The 18,465-nt window shown below is 40.1% G+C and overlaps 1 protein-coding gene across 5 annotated transcripts in view; it reads right to left on the reverse strand.

Annotated features, from left to right (window-relative positions):
• ptbp3.L (polypyrimidine tract binding protein 3 L homeolog) overlaps nt 1–18,465 on the reverse strand; it is a 98,710-nt gene that overhangs the window by 52,379 nt on the left and 27,866 nt on the right. For 2 of the 5 annotated variants that reach the window (XM_018256411.2, XM_018256391.2), the window contains exon 1: nt 1,854–2,705. The exons of 2 other annotated variants lie outside the window; for them this stretch is intronic. The gene's annotated coding sequence lies outside the window, so the exon portion shown is untranslated. Of the gene's footprint in view, nt 1–1,853; nt 2,706–18,465 lie in introns of those variants that run through there. One more of the 5 variants, XM_018256402.2, reaches the window with a different exon arrangement.

Below are 18,465 nucleotides of genomic sequence, written 5' to 3' on the forward strand. Positions count from 1 at the left end.
AAAGCAGAACTTAAATTACTGTCACCCATTTCTATCTTGCAATCATGTTGTTAAAAGCTTGGGTGAATTTTAATTCAGTATCACAATCTGCAGTACAACCACATTTTTAGCTCAAAAAAAAATTGCTTGCTCATATAGAAAAATAATCCTACCTATAAGTACACAAATTCTAAATGCAGCGGCATTGTATGGGAAGTTGTAACACACATATTATATATCAAAACAGCAAACAGTCCGCACTCATAGGTCTTGGTGAAAAAATGGGTGTACTTTATTCCATTTTTTCACCAAGACCGATGAGTGCGGACTGTTTGCTGTTTTGATATTATGATGTAATGCTCCAGCACCTAGGCACCCATTTTGTGCTCTGTGTGCACCATCTAAGCGGTATATATATATATATATATATATATATAGTCCAACGTATTGTGATGCACCAATCTCCAAGTGACAAAAAATGATTGTTAGGGTGCAAACCCAAAGCGGTGGTGAGTTAGTCCGCCCAAATGCATATAGAAATCCAACAGCGTTGCACACCTTCAGAAAATAAGCTTCAATTTTAAAACATAGCCTTTATTCGCTCCTTAAAAGAGTATGAAAAAACACCGCACAGTTCACTGAATAAGCAACTTATCTGTATGAGTCCATATCATAAACCAGCATTGTGGCACTCACGCGACGTTTCGGGAATACTCCTTTCCCTTTCTCAAGCGTATATATATACACACACATATACACACACACACACACATTTATAACCTACTGGTTGTGGGAGATCTGTTCTGGTTTGTATAAGTATTTTTCATCTTATGATTGTGTAGAGAACCATGTAATGACATCTCACGTCTCTTTAGAACATATCATTATTACACAATTGCATTCTAAGCGACTTAGATATTTTCTATGAAATGTGAACCCTGGAGGGTGCATGGCAACATCCAAAGCAAGAAGAGAGAGCAACCGAATATGTGACAGAGCTTCTGCCAGTGTAGATGTGGGGAATATACTAAAGTGAATTAAAGCCAAAATAAAAGGAACAGTAAGTAGCAGCGTCTAGTCGTGCCATTATAAGTGCTCCTTTTCTTTCAGGGGGCAAATAAGCATTGTAATGTTTAAATAAGATCATATCGTTTATTATTATTATTTCCACATAGTTTTGGCACAAATATTGGCCCTTTAGTTCTCATTCATTTCCCCAGTAAGGCTATTTATTTATTTTAAAAACATGATTTTACAGGAGAGAGTTAGTTACTGTTAGACTGTGTAACTAAGAAATGTATATACACAAACACATAAGCACTAATGTACATGAGAGGCTGCTGGTAAACACCCCATAAAAAAAGGTCTACCTAAAAGGTAATAGCTTCAATTGAGTAAAAATACAAGGTATATATATATATATATAGATAGAGAGAGAGAGTTTTGTGTGCTGGCAAATTTAGAACTCCAAAGTAAAAAACACCTTTTGAAGGCATTGAGAGTGTTGTAGTTAAGCAACACATGTTTCAGGCAACATAACAATCTTGCAGGTATGCAACTTATTTATACACCCTTTTAAATCCACTCTATAGAACCCCTGAGAATATGTGTGCATGTGTATACAAGTACAAATCCAGTGGAACTTGAAAAACCAGAGCAATGGGTTTTTTTTTCTCCTGAAAATATAATGTAGATTGAATCATGGAGGCTTCCTCATGACTAGAAAGTGCATCCTGAGAAAGAGTAAGTGAAAGAGAAGGGAGTCCTGTGAGAGGGGTGGAGAGCTTGGTGGTTAAACTCCCCCAAAAGTAGTAAGTCTGGCACCCCTTGCCTGCCCCATCCCCACCCCCAAGATGCTCTGCTAGGGCTACTACCTTTCACAAGCTGGACACTCCTTCAGACGAGAGGCTGCTGAAGACTAGGGCAGAAAGGCAGCGGCGGCAGCAAGAGGAGCCGCGGTCCAGCAGGGTGCTGAGTGAGGCAGGCGGTAGGGTCAATGCAAACTGCCATGTATAGGCCTCTAGCATGAGAAGCAGATTTCAGAGAGAGAGAAGGAGAGGCAGACAGGACCGGAGGGAAGCAGTAGAGAAAGGAGGAAGCAGTGGGAGCTGCACGCAGTAGATAAACAAATTACCCTGACACAAAAGAGGGCTGTCATTTGAAGCACACAGCGCAGATGAATGGGAAGCTTTGCGAGCGCAGGCGAGAGAGGGGAGGGACGGGAAGCGCACTCACTCACACACACACTTCTCAACAGGTTGGTCTCCTATAGAAACACGCCCTGCTGTGTGTGCTTCGCTCAAATGGCTTGCCGATGCCTGGGCCTGCCAGTCTCCCTCCTTCCTAGGCCGGCCCCGCAAATCAATTATTGAAGGGAACCTCATCAGCTTGTAATCAGATCTGTGACGCACTGGCAAAAGGCAGCGCCACTTCGATCGTCACTGGCTCGGACTGCAACAGCTTCGTGCTCTCCTGAGGAGCGCTGCAACTGCGGCCCTGTACTTTCTACCACTCACCCTCTATATAGCATCTGCTTATTATACATTCAGCCACAAAAACTTTGCTCTGCAGCATTACAAATAAATGATCTACTTCTACGTTCAATTGTCACATTGGGGGAGCTAAAGTGCTCGTCTAACCACACACACACAAGCAAAACATGGCTGCTGACTCAGCACTAGCCCTACGTTAATCAGGGTCGCCAGGTCTAATTTTCAAAACCAGCCAAATTCAGCAAGAAAAACAGGCCAAAACGAGCCAAGAGGCACTTCAAAAGTAGCCCGAAAATAGCACAATATTTGCCGTGAGAAAAAGTAAAAAAATAAATAAATGAATGTGGAAATACGCCTTTTTTAAATTTTCAGTTTTGCTAATTTTTCCATGAAGCAAAATGGGATAGATTTGTCCCTTCACCAGTGTTGTAACTACAAAGGGAGCCCCAGCACTGGATTTTATGGTGGGCGACCCTACCAGCGCACATGTGTGCATGAACTGGAGCGCTCGTGAGCTGCGCTCTTAATTGCCTCACATACCGCCCCTTTTTTTTTTGCCGCCCTAGGCCCGGTACTATGTGGCCTCGCCACAAATCCGGGTTTGGGGAGCCCAGGAGGTAGAGGGACCCCATAAGGCCCTAATACATATAAAATTTCAATAAATATTGGTAAAACAGGTCAATCTCTAGACATTTTGGTGGCCAGCAGATTTTAACCCAAAAATTGTCTGAAACTGAGGAAAGCACCAGAAAATGTGTGAATACTTAAGAGTGACTGGAGACTGGGGTACAGAGGCCAAAATCTGGTAACTCCTGACTTCCACACAAGCCAGTCCCGTTGCATGCTGGGTATTCTAGTCTTACATTAAATTTGGCAAATTGTTAAACAAAAACTACATTACCCAACATGCACTGGGAGATGCAGGCTTGCCACATTAGAGCAAGAAAAAACTTTGGCTGGTTTTCAAAGTACAAACTAGCCAACGGCCCAAAAAGTAGCCCAAATCCATACCTTGGCTAATTTTTACTTTCAAAACCCGCCTGGGATTTAAATTAGTAGCCCAATTTGGCCCCAAGACATGTTTGTACATCATGTGTTACTTAGTAAGCTGCACTAAAGTACAGATACAGTATCCCAGGGTGTCTGGACAAAAATCAATTGTCAGTGTTCAGTGTCAGCAACTTCATTTGAAATATAAACACCAGGTAAATTGTGCTTAGTACAGAGGAACATCTGTCGTGGCATGTATTTATTGTATCTGTCCGGGATACATGGATAATTTTTGAAGTTGGACATAAACGTTTCTAGCTTCTTATGTTGGAAATGTTCCATGGTGTGATATGATTGCCAGTACTTGTAGGAAGCACTTCCATAGTTATCAGTAGGAAGTACTAAGCCATCACAACACCCTATGAGGGGTGATATAAACAGTTGCGGCCTGAGATAATGTTATCTTCATAGAAATGTGCGGGTCAGGGAGCAAAAGGAACATAATCTTATAATAGCATCATAATATTTCCATTTAATAAACAATATGGAAACAAAAACAAATGAAGGACTTTTAAGCGGCGAATCTCTTAATAATAATTTAGTTGTAACAGCTTCTGTTTACATAAGAAACAACAGCATCACTTATGTCAACTGTCCTGATTAATACTGGCAGTGAATGTGGTTACTTAGTTACCGGGGACCTATGGTGGTTCAAAGGAGCCAATACACCACTGATGTATTTCACAGCAAGAAATGCAAGTAAAATCATCAGTGCTCATTTTAAGTGATCCCATGTTTGTGGCAACAGCAGCAGCAGCTTGACCACTAAAAACTGCAAGAGATGGTGCAAGATATGAAATTAGTGGTAAATAGATAGTGTCAACACAAACGACAATCCCAGATGGCAGATAAGATATTTTCTCATTGACCACTGACCTTTACTCTGGACCTGTTGCAGACTCAATATTTAAGATATCACTCCTAGGCATCTGCTGACAGGATTTGGATATCTTAGATATTGGACCATTAATGCCTCTTACATACCTTTCATTTTTAAAGGGGGCGTTCACCTTCCAACACTTCTCAGTTCAGTTGGTTTCAGATTGTTCACCAGAACTAGAGACATTTTCCAATTACTTTCTATTTTCTATATGTGACCATTTTTCTAATATTGAAGTGTAAAGTCTAATTTTTCACCTTCTAAAGCAGCTCTTGGAGTGGGGTCGCTGACTCTCTAAACCAGGGGTCAGCAACCTTTATTATCAAAAGAGCCATTTTCCCCATCTTCCACTAAAGAAAAACAGTCTGGAGCTGCAAAACACAACACAGCTTCTAAACTTTTAAAAGTTTTTAAAAAAAATACGCAATATGTTGGCGCTATATAAATACATGTTAATAATAATAAATAAAAAAATTAATTTTAACTGTTACAACAACAGAATACAACAAACAAAAGTGCAGTGTTTATGTGTAGGCCTACTTTGAAATGAATTAAACCCTGAATAGCCCTATTAAATGCAAGTGTTCTCATCTGTTTAAAGGCGAGGGCTATCAACGTCATTAACATACGCGGCACATCCATGTCTATAGCCCTCGCACCTGCTGCAGCTGGACTCTAGAGGCTTCTCTCCGTCTTGTCTGTCACTCCTGGGACGTATATATAGCCCTCGCACCTGCTGGCGGTTTCCTGAGTGTGCGACCGTGGAAAGCTAACAGTTAGCACACTCAAGAAGCCGCCAACAGGTGTGAGGGCTGTATATACAACGTAACAGGCAAAGCCACAAGACTGAGCAGGATGAAGAGCCGCATGAGGCTCCGGAGCCGCGGGTTGCCTACCCCTGCTCTAAACAGTTCTAAATTGATACATTTAGTTGATACATTTCTTATCTCTATTCCTGTTGAGCAGAATCCCTGAGTTTCATTAAATGCAGCTGTTAAAATTGATACAATAGTTGCTAATACTCCAGAGAAGCTCTTGAGAAATGTATCAACTAAATGTTGCAAAATTGTAACAGTTCAGAGTCTGCACCTGAATTACTGAGCTGCCAGACTGAAACACCAGAGACAGGAACATTAAAATTTAAACTTAGATTTTGGAAAACAGTAAAAAATAGAAAGCAATTGTTCTGGGGAACAATCTGAAAACAACTGAACTGAAAAAGTGTTTGGAAGGTGAACAACCCCTTTAAGGCTTTAAGGGTTGCTTTAATAAGTCTAGGCTCCTACTCATTTTGGAAAATCATGCTGTGATTTGGCATTAGCTGCACCAGTCATACTCTTAGGGCTCTTACACATGGGCGGTTTTACCTGTTGTTCCCTGCGTTGCACTTTCTTCCGTTCAGCCGCAGGGGAGAGCAGGAGTAGACGCATTCAATTATTGTAAAGGGGGCTGTACTCACACAGACGCATGTATGCGCCAAACGCAGGCGAGCCCGAACCTGCGTTTGGTACCTAACATGCGTCTGTGTTATTACTGAAGTCTGACAAACATGTTAGAAGGGTAAAACATTTATTTATATGTATATAATACACAAAAGCCATGAATATCTTGTAAATTATATCCTTATAAACAGTGAGTTCTGATGTCATTTCTGTCACATGACTAACTGAAACTTGTGTATTATAATAAATGAACTACCCCCTGTTGCAAAATATGAGGATATTATAAGTTACCTAGGAGTTCCATGACCTTCGGCCTTCGGCATCGTGTTTTTATATGGTCATGAAACTCCTCGGTAACTTATGATATCCTTATAATTTACTAGAGGGGGTACTTTATTCACTATATAATAAAATTTGCATCAACACACCACTGCCCTGTTAAACTAAACTGCCTAAAGTTGGGTAGTAGTTGGGACCAAAAAGGATATTACACATTGGAAAACCACTGTGACACTAGCATTGTTGCCTGGCCAATAATTTTATTTTTAACAGTGTCACAGAAGGTTTCCATATAAGTCTCATTTGACTAATGAAAGCTGTAGCAATATGTCTAGCAAGTAAACCATACTATGATAAAAAGGAAGAGTGAAAGAATGAAAAGAAAACAAAGACAGAAAAAAAATCTCTTAATCATAACAACAAATGTTTACCTGCATTGCAGCATAATCATATGTAATAAATATTTTGTGGTACTCAGCAATGAGTCATCTTGCTTGATGCCATTGATATTAATAGGGAAAACAAGAAAATATAGAAAGGCCAATATTTTTTTCTTCCAGAAAAGGTAGCAATAGTTTGAATTATTGTCTAGGTGGCACCATACGTGAGCGGCAGGTATTTTATAGGAAGATCCTACACATTATTGTAAATAGATATGAGGCTTCAACTTTGAATATGTTTCCATTAGGGCACTCTGTGCTTGTGCACTTTAGAAGCATCGGAATGGAGTGTCTGAGGCCCACTGGGGCTTCCACCACAGGGGCCAATACGCCCCAGCTGCAACCCTCCTCTGGGCCCCTCGCTCCAGCCGCACCCCTCCCCCTCACATGACTGTTCTTTAGTTGAGTCTGCAAATGGAGCAGGGGAGGAGATCAGGGGTCAGCTTGGGGTCTCAGAAGGGTATGGGTCTGGGTCAATAGGGCCCACCGGGTTTAGTCCGACCCTGCACTTTACCATCATCAATCGTCAGAATATTCATGGAATGTGTGCATTCAATGACTTGGTTGCCGAAGCCTCAGGGGTGCGACAATGAACAGTGTGCCCCCATACTAAATATGCCTTTATCGGACTAGGATTCTAGGTCAAAGTTCTCTTTCACGACCAGTATCAATCTAATTCAAGTCAGACTGACAATATTAAAATTCAAATAAGACTTAAAATCAGTAAGCTCTCGTATTGAAATTTCTTGAAAGGTCAATGCATTATTTGATGTGATCCAGCTTACTCTGCTGATATCAAGAGCAAATTTGAAATACCAGAGTCCTGCTGTTCCAAGTCTAGCATTGGGGGTTGGCACCAATCAGTAATAAGAACCAATCAGTAATAAGACCTTAAAGGAGACGGAAAGTCATATCCCACTTGGGGGTGCCAAATGTTAGGCACCCCCAATTGAGTGTGTTAACTTACCTGAAACCCTGGGCCTGTGCTCCTATCAGCAGAAAACTGCACCGGCCCAGGGTTATCCCAGCAATCACCACGGAGCAATCCTCTTCTGGCTTTCTTCTCGAGGCTGTGCATGCTCATTAGAGCAAATAGCAGAACTTTAACAAAAAAGTTGGCTTTTTCCTTCTACTGTGCATGCGTCTGCCCTGGGAAATTTGAAGAAAGATGATAGGAGCATTGGCCCGGGCTTTCAGTTAAGTAAATTAATTCACTAGGGTTTGCCTAACATTTGGTTCCCCCAAGTGGGATCCGCCTTTCCTTCTCCTTAATGTGCCTGAGGCACCAGAAGTTTTCAGAGCCAAACAAGTTTTTGCCCTTCCAGGTACAATTCTAAGTGTAATTATCATCATTATGCACAGTAGATAAGATGTCTTCTGCTTATTTTAAAATGTTCATGTTTTGCAGACACAACGTTTGCGCAAGTTTAAGAACCCATAGCAAACAATCTCATGTTTGCTTTTAAACAGGTGATCAGTAAATTATACCTCCTAATTGCTTGCTACTTACTACACCAGTGGCAAACTCTGCAACTTTTATGACATTACATGGATACTCCAATCATGTACAGTCTTGCAGCAGGCTGGGTATCCAATGGATACTGACAAACAAGTTTCTTGTAGTGGACAATGTATTGGGATGACTGGGGATTTGGCAGCTGTGCTCTCGATCTCAGTCGGGCACCCCCGCTCCAGGTGTAGGAAATGAACCAATTAGTTAGAGAACTGAGAGAAAGCAAATGAAGATGCAGAACTTGCTGCTAGGTGCTCTTTATTGCAGCAAGTTCTGCCTCTTCATTTGCTTTCTCTCAGTTCTCTAACTAATAAGTTTCTTGTAGTCCTTTTCACACACCACTTTCACATAATGTCATCTCAGTTTATGATTATGTCACATTCAGTCTACCATGACAACGTCTGATTGTATGGTGCGAATAGGTTGGGTTGAGGATAAAGCATTTAGGATCACAGCAGGTAGTAGGTTCAAGCAGGTAAAATAAAGGTTTGCAGGTTTAGGTCATGGGTCTGTGGGCCTTAATGAGTAGACCAATGCAGAGTTTTACCATTTAGTTTTATACATTCTACTAGTGTAAAACGTATAAAACTACATGGTAAGGTTCTGCATGGGTCTACTGTATTAGAATGCATGACAATATGAGGATATTAGTAGTCAACATGTTCCATGGCCTGTATAAAAGCACTGGGGCTGTGGTTTTGTGCTTAATAATATCCTAATGTTTATATTAGGTGGTACATTATTTCCTAAATATCACTCAATATGTGTACAGAATTTAACCTTTCTTGTTACTGCAAGCAAGCACTTCCAATGGTGGCTTATCATGCTGAAATACCATCTTAGATCTCTGCTCCCGATTGCTGTGCACTTTATCCCCTCCTTGTTTGATGCCTGTCCTGTAGGCAATGTCCATTTGATATGCATCCAATTCTAATGACCTCCATGACTCATGGGTAGATAAATGGATTGGGATAAGAAACTGGTTATAACTGGGGATATAAGTGGTTGAGGCAACAGGGAAGGGAGAACAAGACCCACATTGTTTTTTTTAAACAGGGCTCTTGAGCCTCTATTTATAGTACATAATAAAACTCCTTGAAACCCATTTCTTGAACCTTCCATATCAATGGTCACGGCAAAAACTAAATTGCACAGTGTCAAAAGTAGTGGTCACAAGTAGTGTGCTTTGCAGTTGTTGTGTTTGAGGTTTAACTATGTCAAGACTAGCATTATAGCAATTCATATTAATTTGTTTATTTGGGAAAATACAAGTCAATTAAAAGAATCTCCTTTTCAAACAACAGTCGTTTTTTTCATATATGAGTCTGAAAATATATAAAGCAAAAATATATTAAAAAATATATAAAAATCATGCTTAGTGTGTATTGTGTTTATATGTATTTGTACCAGAAAGAAAGGAACTGCAAAGAAGAGCTAACAAGGTACAAATTCATGTTAATTTTTAAGAGCTGTCGGCACGTCTAAGATTAAAGGACTTCTAAAAAGTGGTGATGGGTGGTTAGAAGGTGCGGGGAAACCAAGAAACCCAATTTGTGTTTATATGTGTTTTTTTTAAAGGATGTTTTTGCAAGTTCCAAATGCAACCCTCTTTTCGATTGTCTTGTAAAGATAAAAAAATGAAAATGCAACATGTTGAATTTAAACAAAACTTAATGAAACTTGACTGCAATAAAACACAGTTCAAAATATAATGGAATCAATTAATCAGTTGTTAACATACCCACGTGGCAGAGCCCTAAATGGAGTTTTTTCTTTTTGGCATGCATGTAAGGGACATTCCCTGAACAAACCACAGCAAAACAAACAAAAAAACGTTGCTTAATATTTTAGGTAACATTGTTTCATACAGCTTTTATTTTTTCTTACATAGAATAAGTGCAAATACCCCTATAGCAGCTGAATCAGTACTCACATTCTGCCATGTTCCTTTTACAGGTACGCCGACGCTTTTTAAAACATCTGTATGAAATTTCCAGAACAAGATTTTCTAGAAGTAACACTTTTTTTCAAATTGTAAAGCTACCCAAAGTTATAGGCCTAACCCTCTAGAGCAGTGCTGTCCAACTTCTGTGGTACCGACGGACGGGTTTTTAATGGCCTACATAGTGGAGGGCTTGTAATAAAAGCCTGTGTTAGCCACTCCCTGTTTTAAACCAAACCCACTTTAAACCACACCCATGTTGCCATAAGCTCATATCCACATTAATGGTGGTAGCACACCAAAAAACAAATGGTTGGTGCTCACTGAGTATGGCACACACAGGGATCATAGGGCAGTCAGTGTATGGCAGACACAGGGAGCATAGAGCAGGCAGAGCATGGCACACACAGGAAGCATAGTGCAGGCAGAGTACGGCACACACAGGGAGCATAGGGAAGGCAAGAGTATGGAACACACAGGGAACATAGGGAAGGCAGAGTATGGCACAGGGAGACAAGGAAACCCACCAGGACCACTCTAAGATGTACTACATACAGTGACACAGTGCTGGTGCCCCATCAGCATCTTGTATGATTTGTGAACAGGTGAACAATGTGGGCAATTTCAGTCTGGGTCTCAGGTGTGAACAGTACAGGGTTTTAGGGTGTGAACAATAGAAGTGGCACAGGTGTGAACAATGCAGGGGGATTATGTGTGACCAATTTAGGATTCTATAGTGTGAATTTGAGGTGTAAACAATGCAGGAACCCGTTAATTTCTGTAGTGATACCTTTTGAAGTTTACACATGGTAAGCAGACAAGGGGGGGGGGGGGTGGGTTGCCAGTTGGACAGCACTGCTCTAAAGTATACTGGAAGGGAAAATATACCCCTCTTTGTGTCATTAGTTCATTATGTAAAAAAGGTACATAAACACCTCTGAACTTCTAGAAATAAGTAAATGTATTTTTGTGAAACAGGCTTACCTGATTCCATAGTCACTATTATTGAAGACATGATAAGCTGTCTGTACTTCAGTTGGTTATATGGTTTTCCCTGAGTGAATTATGGTGAATAAAGACTTCTGGCACCACAGACCTTACTATTTTCTAGCTCTTTCAAGGAGAAGGAAAGGTTAGAATGAACAACCTTAGGCAGGTTGGCCATTACATATATCTGTTATGCGCAGCACATTAATTCTACCAGTAGACAGTCATCAGTTCACTTCCATTTTTTGGTTCAACTTCCCTGTCTGACATACATGAGTCCATGTGTATTTCACTTAGGGATGCACCGAATCCAGGATTCGGTTTGGGATTCGGCCTTTTTCAGCAGCATTCAGCCGAATCTTTCTCAACGGCCAAATCGAATCCTAATTTGCATATTCAAATTAGGGGCAGGGAGGGAAATCACCAGAGTTTTTGTCACAAAACAAGGAAGTAAAAAATGTTTTCCCCTTCCCACCGCTAATTTGCATATGCAAATTAGGATTCAGATTCGGTATTCAGTATTCAGGGAGTCTTTTGCGAAGGATTCAGGGGTTCGGCCAAATACAATATAATGGATTCGGTGCATCCCTAATTTCACTTTTACAAAAAGCAATGATATGCAGGCCACATGACGTTGGATGGAAGAAAGATGGAGACCTAAAAGTTGAAACAGACAGACAGAGTATTTCTCTACTAAAATGTAACAATATATTTATTATAATTCAACCGAGCAGTTAGTTTGACCACAAATGGGTAAAGATATAGGCAGCATTTTATGAACATACCTTTCCTTTTCCTAGATTTAACTCCAGAAATTCACACATCTAAAGAACCTTTAAAACTATTAGTAACTAATCCACTTAAAACGCTTGTAGTTGGAATGCAATGTTTACCACATTCCTCAATTTCAAGTCACTTTTGCACTGGGAAATAAAGAATTTATTTTGGTACATAAAAGATCACATTCTGACAAGGAGATTCTCCACAACTGCTCTCTGGGTTTTAAGGACTTGGTATGCAGCTGAATCCAAAAATAAGGGAGTCAGTGTACCTCAAATTTCTGTTAGCCAAGATTTTTTTTTTTAGCTACACCCATTTGGGATAACACAGAATGCATAATTTGCTGTAGATCAGGAATTAGCACAATTTCCAGATTATCACAAATCATTCTAAAAATCTAAAACTACATTTTAATAAAAATAATAATACCTACACCAAGAGGCAATGATAATGTACCCTTGGTAGTTTAATGGCAAGCTACCTCCCAAGTCTTCTGCCTGGATTCCAGTCTTGGAGAACACACAAAGTGGACTAGACACTGATACTAGAATGAGATTTCAGTATTCCCATATACCTCCCATCTGTCCCTACTTTGGCAGGATAGTCATAATTCATCAAACTGAAAAATGGCACTGCTACTGCTACAGTGTGTAAGGTTTAAAGTAGATCACGTGCATTTCTGGTTGTAACTGTTTGTTGAAAGTGTAGAGTGTAAGCCTAAAAACAACTTAATTTGGTCATGTAATATGTATAGGGCTGTATTGTGTTTGTACTTGTGGTATAATTAGGGGCTCAATTTACTACTGTTAAACGTTATCCAGGTTCTCCTCCTTATAACCTCTGGACAACCATGACAATATTTAACCTCAATGTTATATTCTATACCTTGCTCTCCAACCGTATACCTCAGCTCCTGCATGTGAATTTTTTTCTGCTGACTAGTAAACACAAACATATAGAAACAACTTTAAAATTCAGTTGCCCATGATCACACAGCTTGGTAATACCTTTATATTTCTTCACTTATATTTCATCACTCCTAAATAGAAATATTGTTGCACCAATCACCTTTCCTTGCTGGAGTGACTTTGGTTTACCACGTTATGCAATGCTTTCAACCCAACCGTTTTGTTTCTAACTGAATGGATAAAGCACTCCATATATGATTGACTCAGTGTTCTCATTCATCTTGAAACCAAGCAGATGGTTTCTGCTTATTTAGAAAGACAGGTGCAAGACTGTTCAAAAGGAAAGGCATAATCTTGCAGAGACAATGTTTCATCTAACCCTGTTAATTGTATCTTTTGAAAAGAGAAAAATTCATGTAAACTCAACACCACTTTCTGTCTTTTGCAGGGGACAAGTGGTCTGATCAAACACTTGCAGACAGAGGACAACTTAGGGCATGTTCATATTAGCACTACATTATCTGTATTATCACGCCATAAATACATTGTCTTACTACAATTCTAGGCTGTACAACTGGAGGCCTAAGGGATACAGGTATAGGATCTGTTATTCAGTAACCCATTATCCAAAAAGTTCCAAATTACAGAATCTCCCATAGACTCCATTTTAACAAATAATTACAAAATGTTTTCCTTATTCTATGTAATAAAACAGTACATTGTACATGATCCAAACCAATATAAAATTAATCCTTATTGTAGAAAAAATCCTATTGTGTATAAAGCCTATTGTGTTTAATGTAACTTTGGGTATGGAGATGGAACTATGGAAAGACCCATTACCTGGAAGTCCCCAGGATAACAGGTTCCATACCTGTATATGCAAAAAGTGGCCTAACCACAACACCATGAAGCTCCAGTGACAATTTGGATCTTGCCTCCTTCACAGTCACTCTGCAGCACCCATGCAGTCAGATAACACCAGTTTCAGAACTCCATCCCTTTATCTATTAATGTGCCTTAACCACTTAAAGTAGAACCACAGGTTGATCCATTAAGATTCTTTTCCCCATAGTGTGAGAATATTGAGTCAGTCAAGCCACTGAAATTTACCCACCAGAGTAAGTAGGAGACTTAAAGGTTTTGCTGAGAAGCAAGGTCAAGGTATAACTAAATGCAATAAAACTTTAATCCAAGGGATCCTGTCATCGGAAAACATGTTTTTTTCAAAAGAGCAAACTGATTTTTTTATATTCAATTTTGAAATCTGACATGGGGCTAGACATTTTGTCAATTTCCCAGCTGCCCCTGGTCATGTGACTTGTGCCTGCACTTTAGGAGAGAAATGCTTTCTGGCAGGCTGCTGTTTTTCCTTCTCAATGTAACTGAATGTGTCTCAGTGAGACATGGGTTTTTACTATTGAGTGCTGTTCTTAGATCTACCAGGCAGCTGTTATCTTGTGTTAGGGAGCTGCTATCTGGTTACCTTCCCATTGTTCTTTTGTTTGGCTGCTGGGGGGGAAAAGGGAGGGGGGTGATATCACTCCAACGTGCAGTACAGCAGTAAAGAGTGATTGAAGTTTATCAGAGCACAAGTCACATGACTTGGGGCAGCTGGAAAATTGACAATATATCTAGCCCCATGTCAGATTTCAAAATTGAAAATAAAAAAATCTGTTTGCTTTTTTGAGAAATGGATTTCAGTGCAGAATTCTTCTGGAGCAGCACTATTAACTGATTCATTTTGAATTTTTTTTTTCCCATGACAGTATCCCTTTAAGGAAAAAAAAAACATGGGGCATGTCCCAGGGACCCCATTTCATTTTGTTGCATTTCCACATGAAATGCAGAAGCCACCCTCTCATTAGGGAGGACAACAACTACTTTTTGTTCACAAAAATCCCACCCACAACAGCACTCCATTCTCTCTGACCAGCCAGATTTCGGTCAGAACATAGGTTTGGAAAGCTACACAGAAGCACATTGATGCAAACAACAAAACATTCAACAAGGGGGCTTTCAAAGTTGCTGAGCTTCAATCCACCATCTATGTAACTTAAAATCATATACTTGTTCATCTCATCAGTAATATTGCAGCATTCCATAGTACTGAAAGACTGCCCAATGGCGCATTGTTGTAAAGGAGAAAATGGAGCCTGGCTATGCAATCTAGTTGCCTCCAATGCTGGATACAGGCCAGCCAACTAGTATTTAATTAACTATCAGACTGCCTATAGCTCTGCTTTTTTCCAGAACCCTGCTTAGCAGTCTAAACCTGATAATATTGCTAAAACAGTTTCCAAAAGGGAAATCCTACCCCATAAAATACTTTTTTTTTTTAAAGAGTTGTTCCCATGGATCAAGATTTTTTTGTGATTAATGACTTCAGTGGCATTTCCGTCAGTGTTTTCTCACCTACACATGTTGTGAGCTTAAAATACTTCCAGGCACATCATCATTTATTTGATAAAATATTAAAATCAAGGGAGTAAAAAAAAATGTAAGCAATTGTACTTGTGATTTCTTGAGACTAAAGGTGGCCATACACGGGCCGATAAAAGCTGCCGACAGACCGTGTCGGCAGCTTATTGGCCCGTGTATGGGGGCCCCCGACGGGCTTCCCCGATCGAGATCTGGCCGAAAGTCGGCCAGATCTCGATCGGATGGGATTAAAAATCCCGTCGGATCGCGGCCGCATCTGTTCGTTGATGCGGTCCCGCGATCCGACCGCCCGTTTGGCGAACACTAGGATCCGATCGTTGGGCCCTAGGGCCCACGATCGGATCAGCCCGATATTGCCCACCTCAAGGTGGGCATATCGGAGGGAGATCCGCTCGTTTGGCGACATCGCCAAACGAGCGGATCTATCCGTGTATGGCCACCTTAAGAAAGGAAAAAGTAGGTTTCTTTTTGGTAAGTGAGAGCAAACCCTAACTAGCATTTATATGTTGCACACACCCTTGTACACATTAGCATTTGCTGATACCAAATGCAAATCACCCTCAGCAAGTGATAGGCTATGAACAATCACACTGCCTGTAGCACTGTAGTTTTTACAGGTCTATCCTAGGCTGTTTAACCTGTTGCTAAAAGTACACAATTCTAGAAGGGGGTGTGACTCAGGGCACACAGCCAGTTAGCCTGCAGACCAAGCAATGAAATAGACATTCTGCTGCTAAACAAAAAAAATCTCTCATTCTTTTAACTAACTGGCGAGAACAGCAGATGGGTGCTGTAACACCTCAGTGAAATAAATGGCAGGAAGAGTGTGCTATGTTAACCAAATATCAAAAGAAAACCTGCTTCTCTTACTGTATATTTGCCTAAAGCCTTCCTGTTAGTTGCAGATATGTGTAATACTATTCACCCACTATTACAACAGGATTTTCCATGCAAAAGAATGGGAGGCTACATAGGGCAATATCAGACATTTTTCAGCCAGTGTTTCATATGCCATCTGCCTAAAGTAAGATCTAATAGTTTGTGCCCACTCCAATTGAACAAACAGGCTTGCAGGGAGGGCTGAGGAAAGCCTATCTTAGTGGGTGGGGGCTGCCCATACAAGTTAAAGTATTTACATATATCAAACAGAACTGGTATCAGGCTGATTTAAAACTAGAGAGTCTGCTTTTCAACTTAGAAGGCTGGAGAACAGAATAGAAGCGACACATGCTTTCTTATAGTTATTTATGCTTCTATTTACTCTCTGCAACATAAATAGATTTATATGTTTAAAGACAGCACTAAGCCAAATGCACTCTTGAAAGGCATGTTCACCTTTTTGAAATGTCCTACCAAAGTGGCTTTTGCCACTGGGCAAGGGGGCTGACAACCCCCTCCTCCACCATGTAAATGCAAATCGCAGTGGGTAACTAATCCTCAGGAAGGTTGCCACGTATATAGTGATATTGAGCATGCCCAGACCCTATGTCCCCTGCCCAGGAGCCAGTAAAATTAATGCAGTACAAGTGAATGAGTGTGGTCTGGGTATGCAAAGTAGCGCAAAATGCTGCGCTGTCCTAAGATTAATATCTGCTGCCAATCTCTGCACCTGTAATTCATATCAGCTCTGACTAAGTATTAATAACATTAAAAGGATTGATATCTGCAACATAAAATTATTTGCTACTTCTGCAAAGTGAACACCACCCTTAAAATCTGCCCTCTTTGTTAGCATTAAGAAGTTGAGAATAATATCAAAGTTTGAAGAAAATGTAGAAAATGATACACTCCAGCATGTCCCACCACACTGAGCCACAATGCATCTTAAAAGTCAGTCGTATCTGTACGTTTGAACCCCTTCTTCACACATGTATTGTAGAGTATAAACATGTGTAGCTTCTGGCAGAAGTTGGCCCAAAGCATTATCACTTACAGAAAAAAATTATGTAAGAAACAGACCTAAAAAATATTCCTTGTGTTTGCAATTTCCAAACAATACTTTTTCAAATAAAGAGCAAAATGAACTAACCCTGAGACCTTTTGTTTCCTGTGGCTTTCCATCAATACAGTATAAAGACTCCTGCACCCACATACAGAAGAGAAGAGCTTGTATCTAACACACCGACAGGAACGGACTGAGAATTAAAATGGGCCCTGGCATTTCAGGTACACAGAGGCCCGCTCAGCCCACACAGAGGCCCAAACAGCCCCCACCAGCCCACTAAATACTGACTTTCTAAGGGACCTTATAGCAGCCCCTCTGGCATTTGCCAGAACCCACAGATTGCCAGTCTGGGCCTGCACACAGAAACTGTCTCAAAGATCCAAGGCTGGCTTTTTTGAAAAACAAAAACCATCCATCAATACAGAGGAACACAACTTCTTAAGTGCTTTGAGGTCAGGGCATTCATTTTGAGAAAGTACAAGAGAGGATGTATAGTTTATTAACACTTCTGATCTTGTCTTACCTATATCTTTATATGTAGATATTTAAAAATGTAATGTTGTTACACACTGCTGTCAATGTAGCACTATGCTACAGTCAAAGGTGACATAAAGGGTCAATAACAAACTGCTTAAAAGCATTTTCCATATCATAAAATAGAATTAAACTGTTGCCTTTATGTATTCTGCATTTTTTTACTGTCTGCTTTCTAAAAGAGAAACCTAGCAATTCTTGCAATATTGAAAATAAAACATGCAGTCAATCTTAACCTTGTAGAATTACAGGAACAACAAGGTTATCACAACTTTTTTGGGGCATTCTTTAGTCATGAATTCTTTGTCAAGTCTGTGCAGGAAAAGTCTGATTGCCAGAGGGGGCAGTTAAAGGGGAAATGCCAGTCGTCCGGTAAAATTACATACATTGATAAAGTCTTATTTTGTAGGATCATCTACTGCGCTTAATTTTATAGTACACTTTATATGACCTTGGAATGCTAAATAGTAATTACCAGGGTCCTTTATGTGGAAAAAAAGCAGATTACAAAATGTTTTTCTGGTTAACATACTTTTGCAGAAGAATACAGGTATGGGACCTGTTATCCAGAATGCTCAGGACCTGGGGTTTTCCAGATAACATATCTTTCCATAATTTGGGTCTTCATGCCTTAAGTCTACTAGAAATTCATTTAAACATTAAATAAACCCAATAGGCCTCCAATAAGGATTAATTATATCTTAGTTGGGATCAAGTACAAGTTACTGTTTTATTATTGCAGAGAAAAAGGAAATCATTTTTAAAAATTTGGATTGTTTGGATAAAATGGAGTCTATGGGAGACAGTAATTCGGAGCTTTCTGGATATCAGGTTTCCGGATAAGGGATCCTA

Source organism: Xenopus laevis, chromosome 1L (assembly GCF_017654675.1).
Source record: "Xenopus laevis strain J_2021 chromosome 1L, Xenopus_laevis_v10.1, whole genome shotgun sequence".
In the NCBI taxonomy this organism is placed as follows: Eukaryota; Metazoa; Chordata; class Amphibia; order Anura; family Pipidae; genus Xenopus; species Xenopus laevis.